Source organism: Tenrec ecaudatus, chromosome 3 (genome assembly GCF_050624435.1).
Source record: "Tenrec ecaudatus isolate mTenEca1 chromosome 3, mTenEca1.hap1, whole genome shotgun sequence".
NCBI classification, from domain to species: Eukaryota; Metazoa; Chordata; class Mammalia; order Afrosoricida; family Tenrecidae; genus Tenrec; species Tenrec ecaudatus.
The window spans coordinates 16328559-16337811 of NC_134532.1; the positions used below are offsets into that span (position 1 = coordinate 16328559).

The window sequence follows — 9253 nt, forward strand, 5'->3', positions numbered from 1 at the left end:
TCCACCCCTTGGCAACCTTTCCAGACATTGCTGAAAACACACTTATACTTATCATCAATCATCTATCATATATAAATAAAAACACACTAAGTCCAATTGTATCTGATATATCATACCTGAACAAAGGAAAGATTTGCAGTAAGCACATAAAAAGAAAATACATTGACAATTACAAACCTCGCTTTTGCAATTGATCACGTGGTCGTAATTGATAGGTAGAACTACCTTCTACTACTACCAATTCTGTGTTACCTTTGCTCTCAGCAAGCACCTCAGCTGGTTGCAGTTTTTTTGCCTGGTGGAGTGACCCAGGCCTTCATTCCTGAGGGGTCTGGGTCATTATAAGTCCTGTCAGGATTGGATTGCTATAATTTACCATTTACTTTAATAACAGGGCATGTTAGCACTAAGAGTCGGCCTATGGGATCTCCTGGATTCCAGACATACACTTCTTTACCTCCATTATGTAGTACCAGTCCAATTTCTCCTTGGTAATCAGGATCAATCACAACACTTAGTACCGTTACACCCCTTCCTGACCTGTTGATCCAAAGGCCTGAGAAGCCCAAAGTGGCCAGGGGACATTATAAGCTGCCAATTCAGTGAAATCCATGCTGTGTTTCCAGGTGGGAGAGTTCCTTCCCTCGGGACCAGGACTTCCAGGCCTGAGGAACACAGGGTTGCTGGGACAGGAAGCAAAAATGCTGCAAGTGGATCACTAGGAATAATAGTGAGTGGTGCCATTCCAGCTTCCACCATTTGGTTCTTGGACCCATGAATTCTGGATATTGGAGACACAGCACCATATATTGACCGCTGGTTTAGAACATGTACTAAGATTGACTTAGTACATTAATATCTTACTTGATCTATTAAGATATATTATTCTGGCAGACCTGTGATTTACATTGTCAGTGAACGTTATTATAAATTTTGCCTGATGACCAACCCCATTGTTTGTGTAAATAACTTCCAGTCATGGAAAGATTAATTCTGTACAGGTAAATAACTCAGTTATTATAATGTGCAGCTAGGCTACACTGGTCCAATATCCATCCCTCAAGAATGTCTTAAAAAATGGTATTAGGCTCTAATCAATGACACTATTAATGGAAGACTCTTAAGCTCCAAGTTGATGATTAATAAGATTCTCCACCATTAATTCACAAAGATGTATCTAAGGGGAACCAAAGGCTGATTAAAAAAACAATGTCATTCCTCTTCAATTCTTATTTCCTAGCATAGTAAATCATATGACTGCATGATTGAAAATGGCCTGTGCAAATCCATTTTTAATGACTTCTAATTTTCCAAGACTCATATTTTGTACATACCACATCATGATTAATGGATGTTTCAATGGTTTCTTCTCAGTTTGAGTTATGCCATATTACCCAAGAAAGGTCACGAAAAGACTTGCTTCATCTCAATCAGAGGTTCTCAACCTTCCTAATGTGTGACCCTTAAAACAGTCCCTGATGTTGTGCTGACCCACCCCAACCATAAAATGAATTTCATTGCTAATTCATGACTGTAATTTTGCTAGTTATGAATTGGGCAACCCTTGTGAAAGGGTGGTTCCATCCCCGTGAAAGGGTCATTCAACCCCAAAGGGGGTTGATCTGCTGACTAGATCATTAAGGTCAACTCTACTTAGAGAGAATATTGGAAGTGACCTGTCAGAAGAATAAACCATATCCATCTTGGAGGAAGAACAGCCAGAATACTCCTAAGACGTGAGGATGGTAAGCCTTAGTCTCACGTATCTAGACATGTCATCAGGAAAGACCTGTTACTGCAAAAGGTTATCACACTAGGTAAAATGGAGGATCATTGAAAAAGAGGAAGGTCCTGCATAACAGTGGCTGTCACATGGGCTCAAACACAAGGGCAGGGGTGGCACAGAAATGACCAGTGTTTTGTACACAGGGTGACTATGAGTTGGCGCCAACTTGAGGATCTCTGAGGACCTATCTTTTGAGGTGGCAACTCTTCCCTAATCCTAGTTTGAGTGTCGTCCTACCTGAGGGATCATCTTCTGGCACTGCATCAGATGATGATCTGCTGCTATTAATACTGTTTTCAGTAGCTAATGTTTCAGAGGCGGTCTGCCTCTCAACCTTAGTCTGTGTGAGTCTGAAAACGCTGAGTCCTGACTACCATGGGTGGTATTTGACAAAGCAGCTGGCATAGTTTCCAGCATGACACAGACCACCACATTCTGACCAACTGACAGATGAACAGTGACATCCACTCTGATTGTGTATAGACCCAAAAGACTTGAAAGCAGATCCTCATAGAGGGATGGGGATACCATTGTTCATTGCAGAAATGTCAGCAATAACCAAACAGCTCCAATAAATGTTCATCAGCAGATGAACATACAAACAAAATGTAAATACAAGTACTGCTGTGCGGTAGAAGAAATGAAATCTGGATACAGTAAGGGCAGAGCTTGAAGACATGCTGAATGAAACAAGCCAATCACAAAAGGACACATATTGTATGACTTCACGTATATAAAAAGACAAGAAAAGGCAAATGTTTAGATATCAAAGTTTATTAATAGTTACTAGGGTCAGGATAGAGAAAGTGTGGGGTGGAGGGAAGGGGTGATGGAAAAACTACATGGATCATGGAATGTTAGCTTGCAAGCAGATTCTTGTAATTGCTGTCAATAGGCTAAAACCTGGAAATAATAAACAGGCAAACGTTGTGTGATGGAGATACAAGGGGGCTTCAAGAAGTTGGTGGGAAACTTCCATTATTTTCAATTTTATTTGCAGTCATCGCTGGGGCTAATTTTTGCTGCTGATTTGTTTGCTGGCCTGCTCTTGCACCTGCATAACTAGGACCAGGGCCTTCCTGAAAGCTGGAATAACATGGTCTACTGGGGTGACCAGTGTTCCCCAGGCCCCATGCTCACTCAAAGCAGAGCTGCCAACACCTGTAGTTGTCCAGGAGCCAGCAAAGGCCCCCCACACTCCCTACCCCCAAAAACCCACACCCCCTTGCAGCCAGCCCCACCTTGCAGGAATGCGAGGTAATTGGGAAGCATGGCTATGGTAGGATCTTCTTTGTTCTCAATTTTCTCCAGGTCGCAGTCCGGCTGCTTCGTCATTTGGGAAAGCTTGCTGCAACATGGAGGGAAAAGACCCAGCCAGTCAACTTAGCAAGCTATTCCTGGGGCCCTTGCTCTGGTAAGCAACACAAATACCTGCATAAGATGCCCACATCCTGCCTCCTGATCCACATCCTGGTCTCCAAGCTGGACTCCATCATCTTCCCCACCCTAAAACTGTCCCCTCGGTCCAATCTGTTCCAATGACCACATCACAAAGTTGAGTGTCAGCTTCATTCTTTCACCTTATATGCTACCAAATCCTGCCAGCACCTCCCACCATCTGCCCCCACCCCAAAATGGCCCCAGTATCTCCCATCAGCCCCCACTCCTTTCCCTTGGCCATGGCCACACCACATTCTTGAACTATCCCAACAACCTCTTACCTGCTCTGGCTGCATCCACACCTGCACCTTCTCCACGTGCCTGCACCAGGCTCCACATTGAAGTCCCAGTGACGTACCTAATATTGCCCTGACCACGTCACTGCTCCACTCAACTCCCTACAAAGGTTCTCTTTCCTCATCAGGAAGCCTGATAGGAGTTATTGGAGCCCGGTTAGCACCAGGACCTGGCTGGCCTGTGTCCAGCTCCTTCTTCTTGTCCTTTCAAATGCCTGTGTCCCTGAGGCATTTGAAAGGGAGGACAGGCCCCAGCAATGTTCCTGCACCTTCATCCTCAGTTGTAGGGCCCCATGACCTTGATTTCCACTCAGCCCAGCATCATTAGGATGTGTGTGCACACCTCTCGGTCTCTCGGCAGCACAGATCACAGCAGCAGCCACAGACTGCACGCCAGACCTGCACTGAGTTACTTAACCCTCAATGCAAACATCAGGCTCACGTTAAAGACCAACCACTAGAGGCCCAAGGAGGCTCAAAGACTTTCCCAAGGAAATCAGCTAATGAATAGAAGACTAGAATTTGATCTGTAGCTGTAGAATTCTCACTGTAGGGACCTGTCAGCCTACACAGACATGTTGGAGGGCTTTGGTCTCTACACAGGAGCTGGCATCTTGAAAGTACAGTGTGAACCTTCACGGAATGAACAAGAGCAGGTCTCTGCAAATGAATCACCCTCCAGACTCAGGCAGGGACTGGAGCAGAACTTCCCCCTGGCCAGGGGCCTGTAGGGATTCCCATGTGCCTTGGGGATGGGGAAGTCCCATGTGGCTTGGCTTTCCTAGACCCGCTAGATTGGGAGGTGGAGAATTAAGACTACAGTAGAGAGCAGGTGTCCTGGTGTCTGGTGGGTTGCATGCTGGGCTTCTAACCAAAGAACCATCAGCTGGAAACCACTGGCTGCAAAAAGATGAAGCTTTCTACTCCTTTGAAGAGTTACAGTCTGGGAAACCCTCAGAGGCAGTTTTACGCTGTCCACAGGGTCCCTGGGTCAGAATCGCTGGCAGTGAGTTTGGAGGGGAGTGCTGCCTCTTGTCATTTGAGCACCTATTCAGGAAGTGATGTGGGGCACCAGGGCCAGCCCCTCAGTCTCTCACTGGCAGAGCCACGCTCACCTGGATGATTTCCTTGAGCAACTCTATGGCCTCCTGGATCTGGGTCATGGCTTTGTTAAAGCTGGAACTTTTTCTAAAACCGCTTATTCAAAAACAAAACAAAACCAAAAAGAAGCCCCCAAACCAAGCAACACACTCAGGGAATTTTTATTAAAATAGAGATAAAATGACTCCAGGTGGGAATACACAGTTAAAATGGAGTCTGTATACATCTAAACATAGGACAAGCTACCAGAAACTTCTTCAGAGGCAACAGAAATGGAAATTTCCCTGAAGGCAATAAGCAGGAGCAGCTCCCACACTCCCCCACACTAACAAATTTGCAGAAATGTGGATCCAGTTCAACTGCCTGGATGTCTTTTACTGGCTACTTTCTCTGCATGAAAAGCAATTAATTATTGAGGGCAATTTTCTCCTGTTCCTCTTAAAGAAACCTTCCCTCCAGCTGGCTGTCCTCCACGAGGAACGTTTTCCTCCAGCTTCTTTCTACTGCTAAACACAAACAAACGGTTTGGTAAAAATTAAAGAAACAACAGGCACAATTTTTGAAGACTGGATGTGGGACCAGGAGATCTTCCTTACTGAGGGGGTCTTGCCCTTCTATGGAGACCTATACACTTTCCCAAAGAAAGACTAGCCTTCACTTTGGCTGAGTTCCTGCTCACTGAACCCCATCTTTGTACAGCTGGGCCCATCTCTTTCTCCTTTCACTTGCCACCTGCCAGACTGTTGACTGATAGCAACCAAATTGGGTCACCTCCCTTGAGGCCCCCAGTCCTGGAAGGACTTAGCCCAGCAACCTGGGAATGCCAATCATGTCTCAGTGCGCGGTGGGTGTGCTGGAATATCACTTCAACACCCTCAAGGCTGGGTGTACTCGCCGCAGACGCCCTACTGGCTGGCAAGGAGCCAGGGTGTTTCCAGACCGGGTTCTCCCCCCGCCCTGCTCCCGGGTGAAGTCACTGCACAGGTGACAACACTGGGCAAACCTCAGGAGGAAGCCCTAACGTTCTGTGCACCAGCTGCAGCCACTCGCTTCCTGAATAACGTTCAGGAATACGTAGCGAGAGAAGAAAGGCACCCGGGGCTCACCTTTGAGCTGAAGATGTTCCAGGAGTCTCGGGGAGGAGGCACCGCTGTATGGAGACAATGTAGGGGGGTTAGGAGAGACCTGAAAAGCGACTAATCGGGAACACTGACACCCCAAACCAGTCTGGGATCCCCCTTTATCAAACGGATTCTCACAAGGAATCCCAACTAATCCCCAAACAGGGGGATGGGACCAGTCTCTCCGACAGCCTCCCACATCTCACCATGCAAGGAGTGAAGCACAGGGCAAGGGGGGGGGGTGAGGGGAGAAAGGTGCTTGCACCCCGCCCAGGCTGCTGTGTGCGGCAGGGTCACCCCAACTGGTCACCAACGCGACCGCAACGTGGGCGCGCTGACTACACAGATCTCAGGATGCAGGCGCTTCTCTGGCTCCACACAATGTGCACAGCAAGTAGGAACCTAGCTATGACCCTCACTTCCAGCTAGGACACCGCCACTTCCGCCCTGTCGCAGCGTGACCCAGAATAGGAGAAGCATAGTCATGGGTGTGATTGGGAAACACATAAGTGAAAATTCAGTCAGGACTTAGACTTCATTAAGTATAGCTATTCAGGAAAATATGGATGTGGCAGAAATTAATATGGATGTGGCAGACATCAAAAACAGTAGTTCTTGGTGCTTAAATTCCCACCAACATATTTGAAAGTTTGTTCTTAATAACACTGACCATACAGGAATGAATTCAGATGAATTGGAAATAATGCAATATATAGGTCTTAGTGGGGGGGGGGGAACCCACCAGATTCTTATCCTGACAAACGGCTAGATTATTATCAGATGTATGATCAAAGTCACATACCCCATACAGCACTGAGGTAAAAGCACCAACCTATCTGTGACATTGAGTATCCACATGGTAAAAGGTGACGCCTGAGTCACTGTGATAGTGGGTCAAGATGTGATTCTCTTATAACCAGAATCTCACAGCTGTGCTCAGGGCCACATAAAACAATTAACAATACACTTCTACCATATCGACACAGTTGTATACAAAACAAACTGAATATGTTCTTCAGCTCTTGGATACTCCAGTACATTTTAACTTCCATATGGTGCTTCTACATGTCTGAGACAGAAAATCAACCACTACATCACCTGTCTAGTTTTGGACTATTGTCTATAAGGACACTACTTGCTGTGGTAAAGATGAAACATGTTCTATAAAATGTAAAAAACAAAAGCCCAAGGAGCTGTTACTCTGCTCTCTATGGTTCTATGAGTCAGAATTCACACAACAGCTCTGACTTTATTGTTCTTTTAAATGCATTTTCTTATTCCATATAAGTAAAACCTTAGAGTTTTGTGTATTTGCAAACCGGAGGGAAAAACAAGAGATACATCACTTCAACCATGGTGCTTGGCAAAGTATAGGGGCAGCAAACAAGAGGAAACTTTTTAGATTGATAAAGGTGAGACAAGGGGCTCAAATATAAGAACAATTATGGGGACAGTTTAAGGCAAGCCAGTGTGTCTCCCTGTGGTAATAGGGTCACTATGATTTGGAACTAACTTAGTGACACCTAACAACAACCTCTCTTGTCCAGGGACTGTATGTACAATAAGTACTGAAATGTTAGAGTGTTTCTTTTTTAAATAAGCAGTAAAGTAATAATCATTCCAGAATCTTGTTTAAAATATATAACCATGTTGGTTTTTTTAAGGGTAGAATTAATATTTTATTGTCATTTATAATCAGATGGTAATTGATTATTCCTTTTTTAAATACAAAAAGATTTACACAGCTGATGGCTAGTTACATTTTCAGGAAGCATAATTAACTCATTAATGGTAGCTTCAAGTTTTTCCTTATTAGCACCAGAAAATTCACCCACCTTTATACAACTGAAATGCTGGCATACATTTGACTTCGCACTCAGAAGCGACGTCCTAGGAGTCATCCGCATCAACTTCAAGGCAGGCCGCATTGCCAGACTTTGCACACAGGGAATGACAGAAAGGCCCCCACTACGAGGCTGAGAAGTGAATCACACCAAGCTTCTCTCCAGCACTGTTCAGGGCAGCCTGAGAATCCTCCTTGCTATCACTCTGCTTCACCATTTTGACCACTGGGCTTTGTTGAGTGACCGGGGTCACAAGAGGAACAAAACAGGACAAGGCACTGGACTGAGCTTCACATATATATCTTAATAGAGAATACATGCTGATGATTATCAGACAATATCTACAAGATACAAATTATTATGAGAGGCAGAGGGTTGCATGAACAAATCTCAAATTCCCTTAGGATATTTTTCCAACCTTGGGCCTCTACTCAAGCACTCCCTCAATGCATGAATAATTTCTTTAATTAAATTGGAACTCTGCGATGCTCACCCTCCCGACACAACTGCTGAAGCCAAAGCAGGTGAACAAGCAAATGTGGTGAAGAAAGCTGATGGTGCCCGGCTATCAAAAGAGATAGTGTCTGGGGTCTTAAAGGCTTGAAGATAAACAAGCGGCCATCTAGCTCAGAAGCAACAAAGCCCACATGGTAGAACACACCAGGCTGTGTGATCACATGGTCCTGAAGGGATCAGTTATCAGGCATCAAAGAACAAAAAAATCATATCATTGGCTGCACACCTCCATGATATGATCGCCGAAGACAAACGGGTGCATGAGCAAATGTGGCGAAGAAAGCTGATGGTGCCAGGCTATCAAAAGAGATAGTGTCTGGGGTCTTAAAGGCTTGAAGGTGAACAAGTGGCCATCTTGCTCAGAAGCAACAAAGCCCACATGGAAGAAGCACACCAGCCTATGCGATCACGAGGTGCCAAAGGGACCAGGTATAAGGCATCATGCAAAAAAAAAAAATGTATACCTGCAAGATGAAACAATAGTGAAGGACAAAATTCAATACATGTCGATTTCTACAAGAAACCTTATTTATTATTTTAACGCATGAGAAACTTTAAAAGAACATTTTATGACTATAGAGAATATGGGGTAAAATTATAAAATGGACTCTACAATAGAATGTGTTATACAGGTGTTTTAACAATAAAGGAACATATTTGATGATTACATAACTCTATTGGTTTAGGAGAGTAATTAGATCATACATCAGAACAGTTTATCTTTACATTTGTGGAAATGGGATCGATTGAGTTAGAGAGCGCCTATCTCTGACTTTGAGTTCATATTTCAACTTCACTAAGTGGGATTATTACCAGGGATACAATAATGTAACCGACCACATAAATAGGACAAATAATATGATATGGTGAAGACCCATATCATATTAATAGATGCATAAAAGGCATTTGACAACATCTACCACCTATTCCTGATAAAAACCCTCAATAACATAGAAATAGAAAGGAGAGACCTCAACACATGAAATATATTAAAGGAAACACATTCTGTGTAGGACAATTAGTTGACTGGAACGTGCTCAAAATAGACACTTGTTCACATAGAAAGGTTTCATAAAAAGAGAAATACAGAACCCACAGATTGGGGGGAAATAAATTTTAGCGGTGAGGAGAGGGAGAGAGCAGGGGAGA

The 9253-nt window shown here is 44.3% G+C and overlaps 1 pseudogene; it reads right to left on the reverse strand.

Moving 5' to 3' along the window:
• Positions 1 to 7465: 7465 nt before the first annotated feature.
• Positions 7466 to 7805, reverse strand: LOC142443151 (thioredoxin pseudogene; annotated as a pseudogene).
• Positions 7806 to 9253: the final 1448 nt, after the last annotated feature.